Source organism: Triturus cristatus, chromosome 5_2 (assembly GCF_964204655.1).
Source record: "Triturus cristatus chromosome 5_2, aTriCri1.1, whole genome shotgun sequence".
Lineage (NCBI taxonomy): Eukaryota > Metazoa > Chordata > Amphibia > Caudata > Salamandridae > Triturus > Triturus cristatus.
In genome coordinates this window covers 888,055,239-888,078,137 of record NC_140588.1, presented here as the reverse complement: position 1 = coordinate 888,078,137, position 22,899 = coordinate 888,055,239, and the positions used below count along the sequence as shown (strand labels likewise).

General features: G+C 42.7%; 1 protein-coding gene across 1 annotated transcript in view; it reads left to right on the top strand.

The window, feature by feature from the left end:
* Nucleotides 1–22,899, top strand: part of TBC1D8B (TBC1 domain family member 8B) — a 765,078-nt gene that overhangs the window by 551,304 nt on the left and 190,875 nt on the right. The window lies entirely within an intron of this gene.

Below are 22,899 nucleotides of genomic sequence, written 5' to 3'. Positions count from 1 at the left end.
AAGAGATCCATAAATTAGTGATTAAGCATGACCTTTACAGGTCTTAACCAGGTGTAAGCCCAAATATTATTAGTTATAAGATACATGTAAGTGAATGTGCATAGATGTACTTTTATTAAAATAATTGAGCATTACAAATGTTCAATTATGTTTATTGTTTGAGATTTCATATCAAATGTGAAGAATAAGGCAGGATTTTACTCATTACAAAATGGCTGCTGTGTTTACTCTCAAACAGTGGAAGTTGTGAGTCCTTTCTCATGTTGTGTTCTTGTTAAATGCAGGCTGTTGTAATACACAGGTGTCGTGACTATGGCTCTGCAGGAGCCGAAACGCATCTGACGCTTTTATGTTTGCCATAGGATTTCAATAAATTGACTATTCAGCACTACGCGGAGTGTTGTTTCTCTGTGGACGCATACGGAGGATTTACATATATATAGAAAGCTGCAGTGGCGAAACACGTCTGTCAGTGCTGGGGAGGTTCTGCACTATGAAAGAAAATACACGTATGAGTTCTTGTGAGTGCCCTCTTTTGTGCCGGCCGACACAATATTCATCTGCTGTTGTGCTTCTAAACGTAAGCGGCTCACCACCGCTAGAGAAAGGCACCTAGGGCGTGTGGAAGGGCAGCGGTGATCGTGTGTGTGTGTGTGTGTGTGTGTGTGTGTCTATGAGTTTAAAGCATTCAGAGGCCTCCAGCACGCGGCGAAAATGAATGAACGAACTCCTCTTCGTCGGTGCTTAAATTTTTATTCACTCCCTTCTGTTTGCCATGATGCGTTTCGGCCGGAAAACGGCCTTGATCACATGAGGCTGTCTTTACAGGAAGTTTCTTTTAAGTGGATAGCACCTGTGTCACGTGATTCATAGACATGGAAAATATACTATGTTTGCTAGGAATGCTTTTCTCAAATGAATAAACAGACTAGGTAACGAATCAAATTGCAGAAAAATGTATCAAAGTCTATGTCTAAACCTGATAAATTGATATGGTCAGATATGTTATGCTCTTGGTAAAAATAAAAGACCTGAATGCCAATCATAATGGTGCCTAGTCATCGCATAGGGTATAGTCACTGATACAGAGTGGAAGATCACATTATCTGAAAAATACAGTAAAATAAAAGCATAAATGCCATTTTATAAGGTGGTCGACCATCTAATACAGTATATACTGTTTAGCATAATGGATGAATCAAGGCAATCCAGACATGAGCATAAATATAAGATAAAAAACCGCAAGTAAACACATATTTATATGTTCCATGTTGTTAATAGATAAAATCACATTTAAATAATCCCAATGAAAGAAAGTGCATATGTGTAAAGAGTGCAAATGTAAATATAAAGTGCTAAGTGCAAGTATGTGCAACATATAGCTGAGTTTTCCTGAATAAAGGATTTCATATGCATGATAAAATAGATTGAATGTAAAAACCTAACAAAAACCCCTGTTGTTAATAAAGTTATCACATTCAAAATATTTGGGAAGTGCTATCTCAAACATAAAAAACACTGTGTGTTATGCGAGGCGAAGTTGTATGCCATCAAGATGGTGAAGGTGTGGCTGAACTCGAAAGACGGACTCACCCAATGGAGACAGATTAGGCAGGGCTTAAATCTTATAGAAAGTTGTGCATGTCTTCCGTGGTGTTAAGTCCAAGTGGGGTCTTACTATCTAATTCCAGTATGTAACGCATCTCTAGTTGTCTTAACATACGTTCTCTATTGGCCCCCCGTTTGAATTTCGGGATGGCATCAATAACAAAGTATGTAAGGCAGCTGAGATCATTGTTGTGTACCAATTTGAAATGCCAGGCCACCAGGTAGCTGGCGTCGTTGTTAACAATGGCTCTAAGGTGCTGCAAAATTCGAGCATGTGCCTGAAGTTTGGTGCTACCTATATAGTTAAGGCCACAACTACATATGAGGACATACACCGCATATTCAGTGCGGCAGTTGTAATGACCACCTATTTGGACTGGGGCAGAGCGGAATGGAGTATTGTAGTGAGTTTTGTTGACTCCAAATTTACATGCCCTGCACAATGAGCATTTAAAGAACCCCTTAATAGGTTGCAGCCAATTCTCCTTTGTTGTATGTTCTGGGTTTTTCCTAACCAATTGATTTCTCATAGAGACTGCCCGTCTAAAAGTGATGTTGGGTACGGATGGAAGTCTAGGCGCCAAAACCGCATCAGTTTTAAGAATTGGCGAGTTGTTGTTAATAATGAGTTGTTTGTGTTGCCGATTGTAAGTGGTGACTAATCGGGATGTGTTGCTTACCAGTGGATCAGTGGTTTCAGATATTGCCTCAATTCTCTTGTTTGAACTCAGTAGAGTTTCTCTGGTTTTGAGAGCGGCCTTGGCAGTGGCTTGTTGGAGGATATTGTTATTGTACCCCCTGGCCTTGAATCTAGCCAATGCCTGTTGTGAACATTTAGAGTATTCCTCCTGAGTGCTACAAATGCGTTTGACTCTGAGGAGTTCTCCGTAAGGGATACTCCTGATAAGGTGGTTGGGGTGAGAGCTGGAGGCGTGGAGAGTGGCATTACCAGCGGTTGGTTTCCTGTATAGAGTGGATCCCAACCGTTTATTGGATACATAGATAGAAGTGTCCAAAAATGCGACTTTAGATGGACTGATGTGTGCAGTGAACCTGAGGTTAATGTTGTTGTTGTTAAGTTCTGATATAAACATTTCAACACTGTCCTGGTCACCTTTCCAAACAAAAAACACATCGTTGATGTATCTAAACCAATGTAATACCTTTTGTTCGTAAATATTGGCAAAGGTGCCCATGAGAGTCTGTTCCTCCCATCAGCCCACGTGTAAGCACGCGTAGCTGGGAGAGAAACAGGCTCCCATAGCCACGCCCCGTTTTTGGCGATACACATTGTTGTCAAACATGAAAAAATTATTAAGCAGGCACCACTTGACCATTTCCAAAAGCATCATGTTATGATTATAAAGGGCCAAAGGTCCTTTGTCCAAATAGTATTTGATGGCAGTTAAACCAGCATGATGGTCTATGCTGGTATAGAGTGACTCTATGTCCATCACAACTAGTAGTAAATTGTTCTCCCATTTGATGTTTTGAATTTTGTCCAAAAAGTCACCCGTATCCCTAATGTATGACGGGAGTGATTGCACAATTGGTTGTAGAAAAAAATCTACATATTCTGATGTGTGTTCACTGATACCGCCGATGGCAGAGATAATAGGTCTGCCTGGTGGAGGATAAATTTCTTTGTGAATTTTTGGTATTAGATATAGAGTGGGGATAATGGGAAAATCAATCATCATAAAATTGGTCTCTTGGTTGGAGATGAGTCCTTGCCTTTTCCATCCCATAAGATCTTTTTTAAGGGTGTCTTTAGCTTTTAGATATTCAGCTAGGGTAGTCTTGACATAGCAGTCTTCATTGGATAGTTGTTTCAGGGCTTCTTGAATATATTGCTCATGTGGCCAGATAACCACATTGCCCCCTTTGTCTGACATGTTAACCACAATATCCTTTTTGTTTCTCAATTTACGAATAAGTCTTTCATATTGTACATTTTGATATTTAGATCTAGACTTGCTGTGGTTAGTTTTAAAGTACAATTTTTTGATGTTGTCTATTATTCTCTCGTGGAAAATGTGTATGGCATTTTTGGGCATCATCGGATAGAATTTAGATTTAGCTTTAAAAGGACTGATGCCAGCACTAGGTGTGGTAAGGTTGAGATCAGATAGTCTAACTTGAGTAGGAGTTTGACTATTGGACAATATTCTTTCTGGAAAAGTTTCATTGTCAAGCTCGCTGATGGTGAGCATGGTGGTAGCATCTGACGCCAAAAGATTGCAGAGATTGCTGGACGTAGAATTGGTAGAGGTTTTGGTCATTGTGATTTGCGTGTTGCCATTCTTGATAGTAAAGAATTTCTGTAATTTGAGCTTCCTGATATATTTGAAGATGTCGAAACGGGTTTTACTGTAATTGAAGCTGCTTTCTGGGCAATACGACAGTCCAAGGGCTAATATTTGCGTTTCTGCTCTGGATAATGTGAGTTGCGAGAGATTGACTACTGTATTGTTATCAGTTGTTATCTCCTGCGCCATTGCTTCCTTGTTTTTCCATTTCCTGCATTGGTGCCTTTTGCGGCGCCGCTTGTTCCTCCGTTTGTTTCTGTCTGAGGAACATTGCGATTCTGCGGCCGCAGCGTCTGCAGGCGATCCTCCGCTAAAAAATTCAACTCCTCTGCTGGACTGAGAATGTTAGTTGCTTCCCCAGCTCGCTGTAATCTGAGCATCCCATCTTCTGAATTAATGTCACTAGTGAGAGATCCTGTTTCCGAGCTTGATTCTATCATGTTAGTTCCAATTGTTGGGATTTCATTGCTTTGTGTCTTGTTGTTGCCCTTTGGATTGCCTAGTTTGTTTTTCTTGACGTGATCATATTTACGTGAGAACGTAAAAACCTGTCCCAACTCATAATTGGTTTTATCCCTTGCATATTTGAATGCTTTACGTGCCTTGATTCTGTCCTCGTGCTTTATCATTCTCTCTGTGATTTCTTTTTTGGTTTTAATGATGTACTCCGTTTGCTCGAGTTGATTGAGCTGTTCGTTTATACTTTCAATCTCTTTCAGCAGAATCTCCCGGTCTATCTTGGCGTATTTAATAAGAATTACGACCATGTTCATTGAGGCTGTCAGGTTATTAGATGCCCATTCCTTGAGCATTTCAGGGTTGGGTTTTTCGTACGAGGGTGCTACAATAATCCTCAGTCCTCGAGGCACCCTTCCTGCTTCCTCATATTTTTGTAATGATCTATGTTCCCACCATTTCGTGATCTCATTTTTTGTGCATTTTTCCAAACGTTTAAGTAAAACTTTGACATCATTGCTGTTATCGTTGGATGGAATAGTTGAACATTGTGCCACAGTATTGGGTAAATTGCTAAATAGGGCATCAGCTGCTGCCTCGCGTTCTCGTAAAGCGTCCATAGACATAGTCAGAAACGTGTGGGAGTGCAGCGTTGAAATGTACAAACGCTGAAAACGAATCAATGCCGACACCTCCCCACCTGTGTATATGCCGATTTCACTCACCACTTACACCGGGTAAGTCGCTGCTGGCGCGTCCTCCGACCCGTCTGCTGCTCGTCTCCACGGTTGGATTAAAGTGCTTTTCCTCGGTAACACAGGGGGCTGCCGTTCTTCGTTGTCCTACTGGACTGCTGCTCGTACACGTTGGCTGGTAACGGCTGCCTGCTTCAGAGGAGGGGGTTCGTGACAGGAAGCAGACCCACTTCCTATAGATAAGAATATGAGTTTAAAGCATTCAGAGACCTACAGCGCTCGGCGAAAATGAATGAACGAACTCCTCTTTGTCGGTGCTTGAAAATTTTTATTCACTCCCTTCTGTTTGCCATGACGCATTTTGGCCGGAAAACGGCCTTGATCACATGAGGCTGGCTTTACAGGAAATGTCTTTTAAGTGGATAGCACCTGTGTCACGTGATTCATCGACATGGAAAATATACTATGTTTGCTAGGAATGCTTTTCTCAAATGAAAAAACAGACTAGGTAACAAATCAAATTGCAGAAAAATGTATCAAAGTCTATGTCTCAATATATATATATATATATATATATTTTCCACAAAGTGCCCAAAGCATTGAGAATGCACACGACTTCGAAAGAACCATCCGGTTTATTTACACAAGGAAAACGAGCTTCAGTATTCATGTAAGAGTCTTTATCCGACGCGTTTCTAGGCTCCTGCCTCTTAATCATGGATCTCTCACAAACAGTCAGCAGATGGCTCCGATTAAGCCTGCTTCATTTAAATACCCTCAGTGGGCCTCGCACATTGCGTGATTCTATTATTGCAGGCTGGGACTTGTAGTCTCAAGGAGTTAATTTTTACCTTTGGTAGGCTCTGCATTCTGTCAAATTAATTGTTACCTTCCAGTAGGTCATGATACTGAGCGCGTTTATTTTCGCCACTTTCGAAGTGCTGTAGAATGAGTTTAGGCACACCGGATGGTTCTTTCGAAGTCGTGTGCATTCTCAATGCTTTGGGCACTTTGTGGAAAATGTTAATACACGGCAGCCCTGCCGTGGAGAATAGCACCATTTCCGAACAAACTGCAAATGGAAAGGCTGTGAGTAAGGACTGTGCCTAAACTCATTCTACAGCACTTCGAAAGTGGAGAAAATAAACGCGCTCAGTATCATGACCTACTGGAAGGTAACAATTAATTTGACAGAATGCAGAGCCTACCAAAGGTAAAAATTAACTCCTTGAGACTACAAGTCCCAGCCTGCAATAATAGAATCACGCAATGTGCGAGGCCCACTGAGGGTATTTAAATGAAGCAGGCTTAATCGGAGCCATCTGCTGACTGTTTGTGAGAGATCCATGATTAAGAGGCAGGAGCCTTGAAACGTGTCGGATAAAGACTCTTACATGAATACTGAAGCTCGTTTTCCTTGTGTAAATAAACCGGATGGTTCTTTCGAAGTCGTGTGCATTCTCAATGCGTTGGGCACTTTGTGGAAAATATATATATATATATATATATATATATGTATATATATATATATATATATGTATATATATATATGTATATATATATATATATATATATATATTACCTACTGGCGGTCGCCAGTAGGTAGTTATAGTTAGGACCACGTTTCCATAGGAAATCCGCAACATTCTATTTTGAATAACTTTTGCGCCGGTCGACGAATCCTCGCAAATTTTTCAAAATAGGTGGGGCGCTACGCTCCGCTCCTACCCTGAAAGTCTCGGGGGGTTTCTTCAAGCGGGGGCTGAGATAAAAGGGGGGTCCCAAAACGCGTTTTTCCCATGCATTTTTCCATAGGACCTTTAGACACAGCTACAGCCCGAACGGCTGAACAGAATTACTTGAAATTTGGCAGAGAGGTAGTCCTCAGGTCAAGGAAGTGCCTTTTGTAGGTTTGGTGTAAATCTGTTCAGTAGATTCTGAGAAAATAGCCTTTAAATCAATATATGTATCTGAGCCAGCTTACGGTGCGCTTACCGTACGCGTACGGTGGCGTGCGCGAGCGCGATTCTGATTGGCTCTTAGATCTTAGTAAACATTCGAATCGGCCGAAACCAGGAAGCGGCGGCCGCCATTTTCTCTCTCGCACTCTGAGTAGGGCAGCATAAATGAAGCCCAAAAATGGGTAAAGGGGCAGTATATTGAAATAATAATCCCCCAGCAATGATATACGGGCCCCCAAACAACCCACAAGGCCAAAAAAAAAATGGTTTTTTTTTTCGAAAAATCGCCGATTACGCTTACCGTACGCGTACGGTAAAAAATTAAAAAAAAAAAAAAAGTATCCACACTCTCCCCACCCCATGTGCAAATGGTGCCCGAAGGGCACCATTTGTGCATGGCTTATGAAACAATTGAAATTAATAAACAAAACATTTCACAACGATGCGCATAATATGTCCCCCATGTGCGCACGGTGCGCGAAGCGCATCGTGCGTACATGGCCCATCTCGCATAATGTGGGCACGCATGGCACTAACTGCGTAAAGTGGGCGCGCGGTGCGCGAAGTGCACCGCGTGCTCACTGTGCGCGCACGGTGCGCGCACGGAACGAACTGCGTTAAGTGGGCGCGCACGCCACGAATGGCGCAAAGTAAGTTAGCATTTAAAAAAACGTACAAATTCACTGAAAAAACCATAGGTTTCACACACGTTATAGTTAGGAATTAGCATTTAAAAAACCTTGCAAATTCACTGAAAAAACCATAGGTTTCACACATGTTATAGTTAGCTGTACATTTTACTGATAAAAAAACCACTGAAATTCCCCCGTTATAGTTACTGTAGGCAACTATAACTCACGCGACCGTAATCCTCTGCTGATGACATATGTGTCTTTATGAAAAAAAAATATTTGTAATATATGTATTGCTAAAATTTAATGGAAGAAGACATGGGCAAATAAGTGTCTAAATACAGTATTAGCATCAGCAGAGGATTACGGTCGCGTGAGTTATAGTTGCCTACAGTAACTATAACGGGGGAATTTCATTGGTTTTTTTATCAGTAAAATGTACAGCTAACTATAACATGTGTGAAACCTATGGTTTTTTCAGTGAATATATATATACACATTTTCACTGAAAAAAATCAAAGGTTGCGTCAACGTTGTAGTTAGGGTCAGATTTCACTCATACAAAACCAGTAAAATTCAGCATTTATAGTTACCTGAGCTAGCTATAACTTACGCCCTTGTAATTAACTGCTTAGGATCTCACATATTACATCACTTATGACATCACTGATAACTCCATCCTGTGTGTGTAAGTCTTGTAAGAGTTTGATTGTTAAACATACATTCCAATGCACTATAAAACTTAAAGTTGTATACTAGGTGTACTACTAATGAGTGATACTACTTTTAATATATATCATGTGAGTGGCTGTTTAACTGTATGTATTCTTGTGCGTATGGGTGAGTGAGTGGCTGTATAAGTAGCTTTGTGGGTGAGTGAGATGCTGTGTGAGTGGCTGTATTGGTGAGTGAGTAGGTGTGCCAGTGGATGTATGGGTGGCGGTTGAAGGATCTTCAAGGCTGGTGGGAGTAGTCTTTGGATATATATATATATATATATATATATATATCAAACTATAGGTATACTCCTTTCAGGAAATAAACATCCAGCACTCCGGTGAAAGAATGGGCACTCGGTCTTTATTTTCAAACAACGAGGTATCACATCAACGCGTTTCAGCAGACTCGCGCTGCCTTGTTCACGATGTATATATTATCTACTGGCGGTCGCTAGTAGATAGTTATAGTTAGGATCGAGTTCCCATAGGAAATCTGAAAATTCTATTTTGAATAACTTTGGCGCCGGTTGACGAATCCTCGCGAAATTTTCAAAACTAATGGGGCGCTCCGCTCAGCTCCTACCCTGAAAGTCTCGGGGTGATTCGTCAAGCGGGGGCTGAGAAAAAAGGGGTGTCCCAAAACGTGTTTTCCCCATGCATTTTCCCATACGACCTTTAGTCGACGGTACAGCCCGAACGGCTGAACAGAATTACTTGAAATTTGGCAAAGAGGTAGTCCTCAGGTCAGGGATGTGCCTTTTGCATATATGGTGTCAATCTGTTCAGTAATTTCTGAGAAAATTGCAGTTAAAAGTACATAAATATTTATATGCGCGCACCGTGCGCGAGCATAATTCTGATTGGTGGTTAGATGTCAGTCAACATTCGAATCGGTCGAAATAAGGAAGTGTCGGACGCCATTTTGTGTGTGGCAGTGAAAAACAAAGGTGGAGAACATGAAAAGGGTGCAGGGTAGAGAGTTCCTGACTCCCTAGCCTTTGTCAGGGGGTCCCTGAACGACCCCGAAGGGTGAAAAAAACATTTTCTTTTTTTTTTTAAATCGCGGGCGCGCACGGTGAAAAACCCTTAAAATCTATAACTATATATATAGGTAGTTTATTGTAAAATAAATATATAAAAAATATAATAATACATACATAAATTAGCATTTAAAAAACCTTACAAATTTACTAAAAAAAACATAGGTTTCACACACGTTATAGTTAGAAATTAGCATTTAAAAAACCTTGCAAATTCACTTAAAAAACCATAGGTTTCACACACGTTATAGTTAGAAATTAGCATTTAAAAAACCTTGCAAATTCACTTAAAAAACCATAGGTTTCACACACGTTATAGTTAGGAATTAGCATTTTAAAAATCTTGCAAATTCACTGAAAAAACCATAGGTTTCACACATGTTATAGTTAGCTGGACCGCAATCCACTGCTGATGATGTCACATATTACATCACTGTATTCACTAAGATACTGTTAATAAGTCAGTTATACAATTAATTTTACAAAAAAAAAATCATTTAGACACTTATTTACCCATTTATTCTTCCATTAACGTTTATATATACATATATAAAAAATGATGTCATCAGTGATGTCATTTGAGATGTCATCAGTGATGTCATGAGTGATGTCACTGACCATGTCATGAGTGATGTAATATGTGACGTCATCAGCAATGGATTGCGGTCGCGCAAGTTATATTTAGCTGAACAAACTATAACGGGGGAATTTCAATGGTTTTTTACGAGTGAAATGTCCAGCTAACTATTACATGTGTGAAACCTATGGTTTTTTCAGTGAATATATATATATATATATATATATATATATATATATATATATATATATATATATATATATATATAAGTATCACCGTCCCATCTGTTCTCGGATATCCGGAAAACAGGTACAGACCACAGCGTGTTGAGAGTTTCAGTGCAGTTTATTGCTCGAGTTGTCAGCAATTTTGGCTTAGTAGCAGCATTACGCGTTTCAACAGTAAACAACTGTCTTGATCACATGACATGCTTGCGGCCAATCAGAGCTTTTATATCGGTGACCAAACAGTGAAAACAGACATCGGTTGCCGCCAATTTTTGAAATCTCAATTGTAACCATAGTACAAAATATTTTTAGACATATTATTAGAGATTTTACAAATAAGTATTTGTATACGGACAAATGTGCAAGATTCGCAGTTTACATTAAAAAAATAAATATGTAAATATAGTGCAAGTGCTAAACAATTAGATTATAAAGGATTAAATTCAAACACCGATAAAAATAGTTAAAATACAAATTGATAAAATATCCATATTAAAATCACATGAACATCAATCAATGTCGAGAAGCTGAGTGCCTATACTGTGCAAGTGTGTATTGTGTAACAAACTCATACTATGGCAGAACTAGAAGTGAAGTAATAAGATGAATGAAGACTGGACGTAATTCATATTGTATCAACCTCCTGTGTGGTTGTAACATGTACTTCACATCAACCCGTATATCTCATATAAAGTGCTAGTGCTAGAAAGATATCTTTGGAGTTGATAATATAGTCTGCCAAACACGAGTTTACATGTAATCAATATTCACAGATAGGGGCGGATGCTGAGTATGTATTAGACCAGATACTTGTGCCTGTATCGGCGATCATGTCATAAATAGACTGTTTAAAATCTTGAGTAAAACCGGAGCCCCAGTGAAACTCTTGATAAAAAACATATCTAAAAATTCGATAAAAGCCTGATAAAATAGCATAGTATTATGGTATAAAACATCAGCGAGGCGAGCAGAACCGGATGGTGGGGGAGAGCGTGTGTGCCCTATTGAAGCTCGAGGGCTCATTTGTTGGATACTTTAGTACACGGCTACCCTTGGCCGTGAATAGGAGCACCATCAACGTCCAGTACCAGAGGAGGAGTTAGGACGAGGAGACTCTAGAGGGGAAACCCTTCCCTTCTGTGGAGTACGCTCTTCTCAGGAGAAAACAGCGCGCACACCAGAATGGTTCCAGCCTACTATAGGTATAAATATGTGCAAATTTACAACGTGGGGACTCAGCCTACTCAAGGTTAACGTTGTACTCACCCTGCGAGGACCGCAACTACCAGCATGCAGCTGGGGGTTCTTCGAACTATGCCACGCCCACTTGGGGCGGTTGCTTCCGTTAATAAAAGAATGGAAACATGCAGTGGTGTGTAATTGTGTCCCCACGCTCACAGTCCATGAGGAAGGGGCGGAACAGCCTTGAAACGCGTCGGACTCGCCAATTATTGAATGGAACACTGTTGTGCGTGCATCAGCGAGGCGAGCAGAACCGGATGGTGGGGGAGAGCGTGTGTGCCCTATTGAAGCTCGAGGGCTCATTTGTTGGATACTTTAGTACACGGCTACCCTTGGCCGTGAATAGGAGCACCATCAACGTCCAGTACCAGAGGAGGAGTTAGGACGAGGAGACTCTAGAGGGGAAACCCTTCCCTTCTGTGGAGTACGCTCTTCTCAGGAGAAAACAGCGCGCACACCAGAATGGTTCCAGCCTACTATAGGTATAAATATGTGCAAATTTACAACGTGGGGACTCAGCCTACTCAAGGTTAACGTTGTACTCACCCTGCGAGGACCGCAGCTACCAGCATGCAGCTGGGGGTTCTTCGAACTATGCCACGCCCACTTGGGGCGGTTGCTTCCGTTAATAAAAGAATGGAAACATGCAGTGGTGTGTAATTGTGTCCCCACGCTCACAGTCCATGAGGAAGGGGCGGAACAGCCTTGAAACGCGTCGGACTCACCAATTATTGAATGGAACACTGTTGTGCGTGCATCAGCGAGGCGAGCAGAACCGGATGGTGGGGGAGAGCGTGTGTGCCCTATTGAAGCTCGAGGGCTCATTTGTTGGATACTTTAGTACACGGCTACCCTTGGCCGTGAATAGGAGCACCATCAACGTCCAGTACCAGAGGAGGAGTTAGGACGAGGAGACTCTAGAGGGGAAACCCTTCCCTTCTGTGGAGTACGCTCTTCTCAGGAGAAAACAGCGCGCACACCAGAATGGTTCCAGCCTACTATAGATATAAATATGTGCAAATTTACAACGTGGGGACTCAGCCTACTCAAGGTTAACGTTGTACTCACCCTGCGAGGACCGCAACTACCAGCATGCAGCTGGGGGTTCTTCGAACTATGCCACGCCCACTTGGGGCGGTTGCTTCCGTTAATAAAAGAATGGAAACATGCAGTGGTGTGTAATTGTGTCCCCACGCTCACAGTCCATGAGGAAGGGGCGGAACAGCCTTGAAACGCGTCGGACTCACCAATTATTGAATGGAACACTGTTGTGCGTGCATCAGCGAGGCGAGCAGAACCGGATGGTGGGGGAGAGCGTGTGTGCCCTATTGAAGCTCGAGGGCTCATTTGTTGGATATATATATATATATCTATATATATATTCACTGAAAAAACCATAGGTTTCACACATGTTATAGTTAGCGGAAATTTTACTGATAAAAAACCAATGAAATTCCCCCGTTATAGTTAGTGCAGGAAACTATAACTCACGCGACCGCAATCCTCTGCTGATGCTAATACTGTATTTAGACACTTATTTGCCCATGTCTTCTTCCATAAATTTTTAGCTATACATATATTACAAATATTTTTTTTTCATAAAGACACATATGTCATCAGCAGAAGATTGCGTTCGCGTGAGTTATAGTTTCCTGCACTAACTATAACGGGGGAATTTCATTGGTTTTTTATCAGTAAAATTTCCGCTAACTATAACGTGTGAAACCTATGGTTTTTTCAGTGAATTTGCAAGGTTTTTTAAATGCTAATTCCTAACTATAACGTGTGTGAAACCTATGGTTTTTTCAGTGAATTTGTACGGTTTTTTAAATGCTAAGTTACTTTACGCCATTCGTGGCGTGCGCGCCCACTTAACGCAGTTCGTTCCGTGCGCGCACGGTGCGCTTCGCGCACCGTGCGCGCACAGTGAGCACGCGGTGCGCTTCGCGTGCCCACGTTACGCTAGATGGGCCATGTACGCACGATGCGCTTCGCGCACCGTGCACACATGGAGGACATATTATGCGCTTCCTTGTGATAGGTAATCTGTTGAAATTTTTGGGGGAAATGCTGTGCTCTTATATGCCATGCACAAATGGGGGCCTTCGGCCACCATTTGCACACGGGGTGGAGAGAGTGTGGATTTTTTTTTTTAAATTTTTTTTTACCGTACGCGTACGGTAAGCGTACGGTAAGCGTATTCGGCGAAATTTTCAAAAAATAAAAAATTATCGTTTTTTGCCTTTGGGGATCTTTGAAGACTCAACTAACATGGTTATGTGCATGGGCGCTGTCTAAACAGCCCCTTTATATGTTTTTGGCATTTGTTTATCAGCTCCCCCCTCAGAGTGCGAGAGAGAAAATGGCGGCCGCCGCTTCCTGGTTTCGACCGATTCGAATGTTTACTAAGATGTAAGGGCCAATCAGAATCGCGCTCGCGCACGCCACCGTACGCGTACGGTAAGCGCACCGTAAGCGCACCGTAAGCTGGCTCAGATATATATATTGATTTAAAGGCTATTTTCTCAGAATCTACTGAACAGATTTACACCAAACCTACAAAAGGCACTTCCTTGACCTGAGGACTACCTCTCTGCCAAATTTCAAGTAATTCTGTTCAGCCGTTCGGGCTGTAGCTGTGTCTAAAGGTCCTATGGAAAAATGCATGGGAAAAACGCGTTTTGGGACCCCCCTTTTATCTCAGCCCCCGCTTGACGAATCCCCCCGAGACTTTCAGGGTAGGAGCGGAGCGTAGCGCCCCACCTATTTTGAAAAATTCGCAAGGATTCGTCGACCGGCGCAAAAGTTATTCAAAATAGAATGTTGCGGATTTCCTATGGAAACGTGGTCCTAACTATAACTACCTACTGGCGACCGCCAGTAGGTAATATATATATATATCCGTATTGTACAGAATGCCTGACACTTTTGTTACAGAAATCACAACTGTAAAAATCAATTCCTAAAGTTATGTAAGTTATGATATAACAACTATTGCCTCCACTCCATTACAAAATCATCAAAACAATAATGCTGAGTAAAAGCACTTAATTTATATTTGTGCTTCAGAACAAATTGAGCAAGTAACAACTTAAACTAAACACACAAATATTTCTATGTATTTGCTTTGAAAAAATGAATAAACACACTGCAGGTGTAAGTTAAATATTTTTTTATAATTTAACCCCTTCCATGCGGGGCGGATTCCCCCGCGGTGCTGACCGTTACCTGCGCGGGCGTGGTCATGACGGAACGGTTCCGTCATGAGCACAGCTCAACCGACGCTCATGACGGAACCGTTCCGTCATGAGCGCCGAAGGGGTTAAAGCAACTACCACATAAATATTTGGATTGGTTGAAAGGACTACTAAACAGATGTTGCTTGTGTGATGTTAGTATGAGTGTAAGGGGTTCTTGCATAATGTGAACTCTGCACACAGTCAAAGTTAAGATACAGTCCGTTAATAATTAGAGGGGTAGCTGGGTTCTGAGAGTGAAAGTGAACTGTTACCTCCTCATGATGAAAAGTTCTGTAAACACATGCTTTCAGCTCTTTCCTAAACTGAAGTTGGGCTCTATGGGTTCTGATGTATACAGGGACCATGTACGTCCAAATGCTTTCTGTGTAGACAGAGAAAACCTTTTCTCTTTTTTGCACATTTCCAGCTCGCAGTCCACTGGTACCTGGCTGCAGGTGTGAATGTCATCAAAGGATGTGAGCCCCGTCTGCCAGCTAGCCAAGGGTGCCATTTGTAATGGCTATGTAGGTGATGCTGCTGGTTTTGAAGGTGATGCATGTCAATGTTCCATCAGGGTGAGGGTAATGTGGTCGTATTTCTTCAGGATTTTGATGAGTTGTACTGCAGCATGTAGAGTGCAGGGGGTATGGAGGAGTCTAGAAGTCCATCAAGTAGGGTGCTGTACCCATTCTAAAATGATTATGAAGGCTTGAAAGGCACTTTTGTGGTTGATTTCTGAAATTACTTTTATTCTGGAGGAACAGATTTCTTTAATAGAGAGAGCAGGTACCTAGCCATCTTGCTTCTCCTAGCAATGCTTTCCTTGAGGGTGAGGTTTGTGTCCAGGTTAAATCAGAGTGACTTGGCATTGGATGAAAGTTGAGGTTGAAATCTGTCAAGCTTTCTGTTATTTAGACAGGTTTGGACTACTTGTTACTTTTAGTTCTTTGTGAATAATAGAAATTGTGTTTAGTTGCTGCTGCTGAGCTTCAGGTAATTATTTGACATCTGACTGGATGCGATGCAGGCAGTGACTGAGGCATTGAATGTCTGGGAGAGAGGTGGTCTTCAATCAACTTGTGCATCGTCTTGGTAGATTTTGATGCTGTTACTCATTAGAAGAGTCCCAAGGGGATCCATGTAGAGGTTGAAGATATCTTGGAACAAGATGGAACCCTGGCTGATTTCACAGATGAGAGGGGTCTTCTGTTGGTTGGAAAGGTGGCAGGAGATCCAATGAAGAATTTTGTCATTGAATCTCATTTGAGTCTCCAAGGTATGAATGAGGGTGGATTGTAAACCGTGTTGAAGAAAGCTGAGAGGTCCAGCATCATCTGGTGGCAGGCGGTCATCTTTTTTGAAAAATATATATTGAACTTAATCAAATATGCAATACAAAACAGAAGAGATAGTTCTTACGTGCTAGTCCCACAAAGGTATAACACATCCCAGCAAAGATCCACCTCATTTTCTGTACTATACTCACTTCAACCTTTCATAGTATGAGAACATAATATATATGCCATCATATTTCCATTTACATATCTTTAATCTTAGCACAAAATGAATACCATGCAGATTTAGTAAAATAAACAGTGTAGATCCAGTTGCTAGACACAGTTATGCTGCAAGGTCATAAGTAATTGTATAATAGTTTGAGAGGAAACATTTGTGCTGTAACATTCATATATACAATAATCCTCATGAGGTTAATGGTCGATGTGTAGTAGCAAGTGTATGAACAAGAAGGTTCTCTGATAAAGTCAAGTCTGCTGTAATTATGGAAGGTATTTGGTCATAAAAAAAGATTTGGCTTCATTTTTGAAGGCAGAAATGGACGAAATGTTTCTAATGTTAGGGGGGAGAGCATTCCATATTCTTGGAGCTGCACCAGCGAAAGCTGGGTCATAAATTATTTTCTTTCGAAAGAGGGCTGGTTTCAGTAATAGATCTCTGGGAAAAGCGGCATCCACCTGATGTGTGATTTTCTGGGCTAGGTACATTGGTGTTTTGCAATGTATCGCTTTGTGAGAGATACATGCCATTTTTAGTTGAATTCTTGCTTCATAAGGCAGCCAGTTGAGCGCTTTCAGAAGAGGGGTTATGTGGTCACATTTTTTAGAGCCCGTTATGAGTCTTGTAGCCGCATTAAGACAGGCTTTTAGTGGTGCTGTTGAAATCTTGGGAAGACCGGCTAGGTTTGTGCAACCATACTCGATCCTTGAAATGACTAGTGCCTGGACTGCTGTTTTAAGGTCTGATCTAATTATGAAAGGTTGTTTGTTACAGTATATTAGAGATTCACTCCAGCTCTTATATTTGGGTTATCTCCCTTGTCCCCAACATCATGTTACCAATCTCTTTGCCTGTAAATATGCTAGGGCCGTGTAGCGTATGTGTGACACGGATTTCCCATACCCACCCCAGCCCTGCAGTATATTTGTGGATATGCCATAAGTACCTCCCCCCAGTAAGATTGGATTTCACTACATAACCAGGCCTAGTGCAAAATGTTTGCCCCCCTTTGACTGTATCTAGTGCAGCTGGTGTTCTTGCAGAAATCAAATCCTAGCAAAGCTAAAGGGGTGTAGTATGCGTGCTGCTACATTTTATAATGGATTATATGTAGTCTGTTGCTGGGGGACTCCATTCCATTTTACATATAGCAAAATTTCCACATTGTCTCTGTTATTTCCAGGCCTTTTTCCTCGTCCGACTTAGACTGCGCAGCAAGACCCAGTCCCCGGAGTCTTCTCTAATGATGGCAAGGGTGATCTTTATCTGTGGTCAGAAGGCCTAATTAGGTCGAATCCAGTCTGGTGTTGGTTGTGTTCCTTTTCAAAGGGGACTTTGCCTAGCAGTTTGGGATGGCCTATTTCTCTTGGAACATGACCAAGGCTGATTAGCAAATGGCTGGTTCCTGTTTTGAGGTGGCATGTTGGGCAATAGAACAGTGTACTGGAAAGCAGACCTAAGCAATTACCAGTTGCTGAGATTAATTCAAGCATTCCATTCACCACCAATTTTTAGTTTTCCTCAGTGCAGCAGGTATGCTCGGAAAGGCATCTATCTAACTGTCCCACTGGACTCAAGCTGCACCTCACTGATAAGGCCTAACTAAGCCAAAAACAGTCTGTAATTTATTGTTTTCCCATCCAGAGTGTACCTGGCCTGATATTACAGGCTGAACTGTTCTTTTTGGATCAGGGCCAAGTCTATTTGTAAATGGCTGGTTCCTGTCCGAGATGACATGGTGGGCAAAAAAACACAATGAACAGCGATGGAGCCCAAGTCTTTACAAGTGGCTGGGATTTATTAAGACATTTCACTCATGGTTTGTTTTGTTTTCCTCGTGGAAATGTAGTGATGTTATGTCCTATAAATATGGATGTTGAAAAACTGCAGTGACATGAATACCAGTATGCTTGGATGCTGGACTTTATTGGCTGTAGCTTCTGAAACGTTTTTCCACATACGAATATATATTTTATACATATAATCAGTTCAGTCTTTCAGTAGTTAATGTTCTTGACTGTGAAAGCCATGCAGTTCAGTATAGAAATGCTTTGCAAAATGTGTAAAGTACTTACCTTCGGTAATGCTGTTTTGGTGTAGTCTCTATCCACCACAGAATCCTCACCTTTAGACCCAGGTGCCAAACAGTCAGCACCCTCAGACACAGGGTCCAAAGACCAATTGTTCATTCCAGGGTGCAGATCTCTAATTAGCAACTGTCCCACTTCCTCTAGGAGAGCAACATGCTGGACCCATCCCAATTAGGATTCCGCAGCAAGCATAGCACCGAAACTGCCCTCATCGCTGCCACCGAGGACATCAGGACCATGCTGGACAATGGCGAAACCGCGGCCCTCATCCTCCTGGACCTCTTGATCGCCTTCGACACCGTCTGCCAACACACCCTCCGCACACGCCTCCACAACGCAAGAATCCGCAGCAAGGCCCTGGGCTGGATCGCCTCCTTCCTCACCAACAGATCCCAGAGGGTCCGCCTCCCCCGTTCCGCTCGGAAGCCACCAAGATTATCTGCGGCGTGCCCCAAGGATCATCCCTCAGCCCTTTTCAACATCAACATCTACATGGCTCCACTCGCCAACATCGTCCGCTCGCACAACCTCAGCATAGTCTCCTACGCCGACGACTCCCAGCTGATACTCTCACTCAGCGAGGACCCCGCCACCGCCAAAACGAACCTCCACGAAGGACTGAAGGCCGTCGCCGACTGGATGGAGAACAGTCGCCTGAAACTGAACTCGAACAAGACGGAGGTCCTCATCCTCGGCTCCTCCCCCTCCGCCTGGGATGAGTCCTGGTGGCCAGCCGTGCTGGGAGTTGCACCGACTCCCACCGACCACGCACACAACCTGGGACTCATCCTGGACTCATCATTCTCAATGACCCAACAAGTCAACGCCATCTCCTCCTCCTGCTCCAACACCCTCCGCATGCTTCGCAAGATCTACAGATGGATCCCCACCGGAACCAGAAAGACAGTCCCCCATGCCCTCGTCAGCAGCAGACTGGACTACGGCAATGCCCTCTACGCTGCAACCACGGCCAAACTCCAGAAAAGACTGCAACGTATACAGAACGCCTCTGCACACCTTGTCCTTGGCATCCCCGGCCACTCCCACATCACTGCCCACCTGAAGGACATGCACTGGCTCCCATCAACAAGAGGATCACCTTCAAGCTCCTCACCCACAAAGCACTCCACAATGCCGGACCAGCATACCTCAACAAGCGTCTCACCTTCTACACCCCAAATTGCCAGCTTTGCTCCGCCGACCTCACCACCGTCCCACACATACACAGAACCACCACCGGCGGCAGAGCCTTCTCCTACCTCGCCACCAAGACATGGAACACCCATCTGCTTCAGACCCAGGACCTGCTGACCTTCAGGAGACATCTCAAGACCTGGCTGTTCAAACAGTAGCTGCTTGACCCCCCCCCCATTCCCCCTCTGTACCTTTAGACCCTCACGGGTAAGTAGTGCGCTGTACAAATGGCTGATTGATTTTAAGATGGAAAAGAATCCATTCCTCTGAATGGGGAGATGGGTGGGCAGTCAGGAAAACTGTGGTTAGAGTATCCACCAGAAAAAGTGTTACCAAAGGTCACTTACTTATTTTGTGATGGATACTTCTAACTGCAGATTCCTCATCTTTAGAATACATACAATAGCAGTACCTCCCCTGGTGGTGCATCTGGGGAATCACTCAGACCAAAAAACCTGAAGGTCCAGTAGAGCAAAATGCCTTTTCCGATGGACCTGGCTGTCAACATGTGTACTGACGGCTACATCATAGCCTGACAGATGTCGAGTACAGCCCTCCTCATGTCAGCGCAGTGGCAGTAGCCTTGGCCCTTGTTGAATGGAACCCCAACCCCTCAGAGGGCTGCCTCCTGGCCGATACATAGGAGATCTTGATCCGGAGGACTATCCACAATGAAAGAGTCCCTTTTTGCACTGCTTCACCTATGTTTTTGCCGCAGAGAACTCTTCAAAGAGCTAATCGGCCACCCAATGGTGTTTGTATAAATTGAACGCTCTCTTGGGGTCTAAGCGATGGAGTCACTCCTCCTCTTTTGAGGGGTGTGGTGGAGCAAATATCATCTGGAGTGTGATGTACTTTCCTACCTAAAAGGGAGTCACAACTTTTGGGAGAAAGGCTGCTCTATTCCTCAGCTCAAATCTGTCTGGAAAGACTGTGGCGGGGAGCGGTTGGACTAAGAAAGCTTGAAGCTCACTTATGCAACAAACTGAGGTTAGCTTGATGAAAAAGAGCATCTTCAGGGTCAGTGGATGTAGAGAACAGCTGTGCAGTGGCTCAAAAGAGTACACATAAGGAAGGTAAGGACCAAATTCAGGTCTCACTGTGGCATCACGAATGGTTTAGGAGGAAAAGTGGATAAAACCTTTAGGAAATTCCATAACTGCAGCTGATTTAAACAAGGACCTTTGGTCTGGTGAACGCAAAAAAGCTGAAAAAGCCACCAGGTAACCTCTAACTGTGCCAACTGCAAGTCCTTGCTGGACCGAAAACCAAACTAACAGCATACCATCCTACAGTTTTACGTGCAATGAGTCCATATTGTGCGTGCTGCCCCAGGCCAAAAATATGTCCCAGCTAACACAAGCTTTGTAGAAGAATGCGCGGCCACAAGGATGACATTCAAGACTTAAGGAGGGAGATTGAATGTAGTCAGCTACTGCTGCTCAATCTGCTTACATGGAGGTTTAGATTCCGCAGGTTGAAGTGCAATACAGAATGATCTTCTGAAGCGCCAGCCGGATCACAGGACTGATGCTCATGGCAAGAGGTTCCAAATACCATGCTATCCTTGCCCATTCCAGAGCCACAAGGATGACTTGGGCCTGTTCATTTCTGATCTTCTTCAAAACTCCTGGTAGAAGATTTAGCAGCGCAAAGGCATAGAGGAGTCCTATGCTCCACTTCATGCAGAATGCGACTCGGAGAGAGAGTTCTTTTAGAAATCCCAGTTGGCAAAAGTGCAGACAATGCGTGTTCTCAGCGTTGGAAACGAGATTGAGCCATGGTTCTTCCCATTGATGGAAGATCGTCCACCCTGGCTTATAAAAATCCCCCCGGTTGGAGCAGGATCAGGGAAATGCCATGATGATTCATCCGGTTCCCAAGATTCAGGGCCTCCTGGCATAGAGTCCAAGATTCAACTCTGCCGTGCTTGTTGCAATACCACCTAGCAGTGTTGTTGTAGGCCCTGAACTGTGATTAAAAGCGTTTTTTCTGGACAATTGCTTTCCCAAAGTTTTTAATCCTGCCAGATTGTGACCACCGTCCTCCTTTAATCAACCAAGTAAAAAGATGCCAGTTGAGCTTTTTTCATTTGAAATTATGGTTATGAAAAAAGTTGCACATCTCAAGAATAAATTTGCGTATATCCCCTACAACATCACACTGTAGGAAAGACAGACATTTTTGGCCATTAAAGATAAAAAAGACTTGATAAAAAACCCGCAGATAAGGGTGGTGGGATTGTCGTTCAAAAATTAACATCTTATAAATCAGAAATCCACCAATAACTCTCAAATAGAAACCATTACTCTCTGTTTAAATTAAGCCACTTACCTGATATTCCAAAAATTATTATGTACACCACTACTTCAAAAGCTAAAAGTCTTGGTTTTGTGAGTTCACAAGAATTTGAATATTTGAAGTCCAAAAATCTGAGGGCTCCAGTCCTCTATATGAAACACAAAAAAACACAAATACACAATACAGTATCCTCCCACTGGGGTTAGAGCAATCATATCCGGGTGTCGTTCTGTACTTGAGAACCAATGCACGTATTTTGACATCTTTATTAGGGGCCATGACAGCAGTGACATGATAAGAGATATTGAGGACGCAGATTTTAAAGCATCTGAGGAGCTGTTGGCGTGCTTGGATATTGAGTCTTTGTACACCAACTTCCCTCAGTTGGAAGGCATTGATGTACTAAGCGATGTACTGGACAAAAGATCTGGTCTGGTGATTGTCCCCACGGAGTTCATTATTGATCTCCTGATAAATGTACTAACTCTGAATTATTTGGAGTTCGATGGTCGATATTATTTGCAGACTAAAGGGACTTCAATGGGAGCTTCTTATGCCCCAAACTTTGCCATGCTGTTTGTGGGCAGTTTTGAAAGAAAGAAAATGTATGACTCCTTCACTAATCCATTCTTTGACAATACACGTCATTGGAAGTGTTACATTGATGAAATCTTTTTTTCTTTTTTTCTTTTTGTTTTTTAGCGAGGGGACAGTCTATCCCTTGTGAATTTCCTTAAATGGCTCTATAATTGCTCCTTGGATTTGAGCTTTACATCCCATTCGCATAATGAATCAGTTGATTTTCTGGATCTAACCACCAATTTCCCTTGAGTGTAAGCTAGCAACTAGACTATACACAAAACCAACTGCCCAAAGCACTTTACTCCAATATAAGAGTCACCACCCAAAGGACTTAAAGGATGGTCTCCCATTTGGTCAATTTCTATGAATCCGAAGAAACTGCAAATTTAGATAAGATTACTTTCGAGAGGCAAACATACTGGCCAAAAAACAGGAGGATAGGGACCATCGATCTAGGCTGATCAAATGATCTTTAAAAAGAGCCTGGTTTAACCACCATGAGTTCTTGCCCA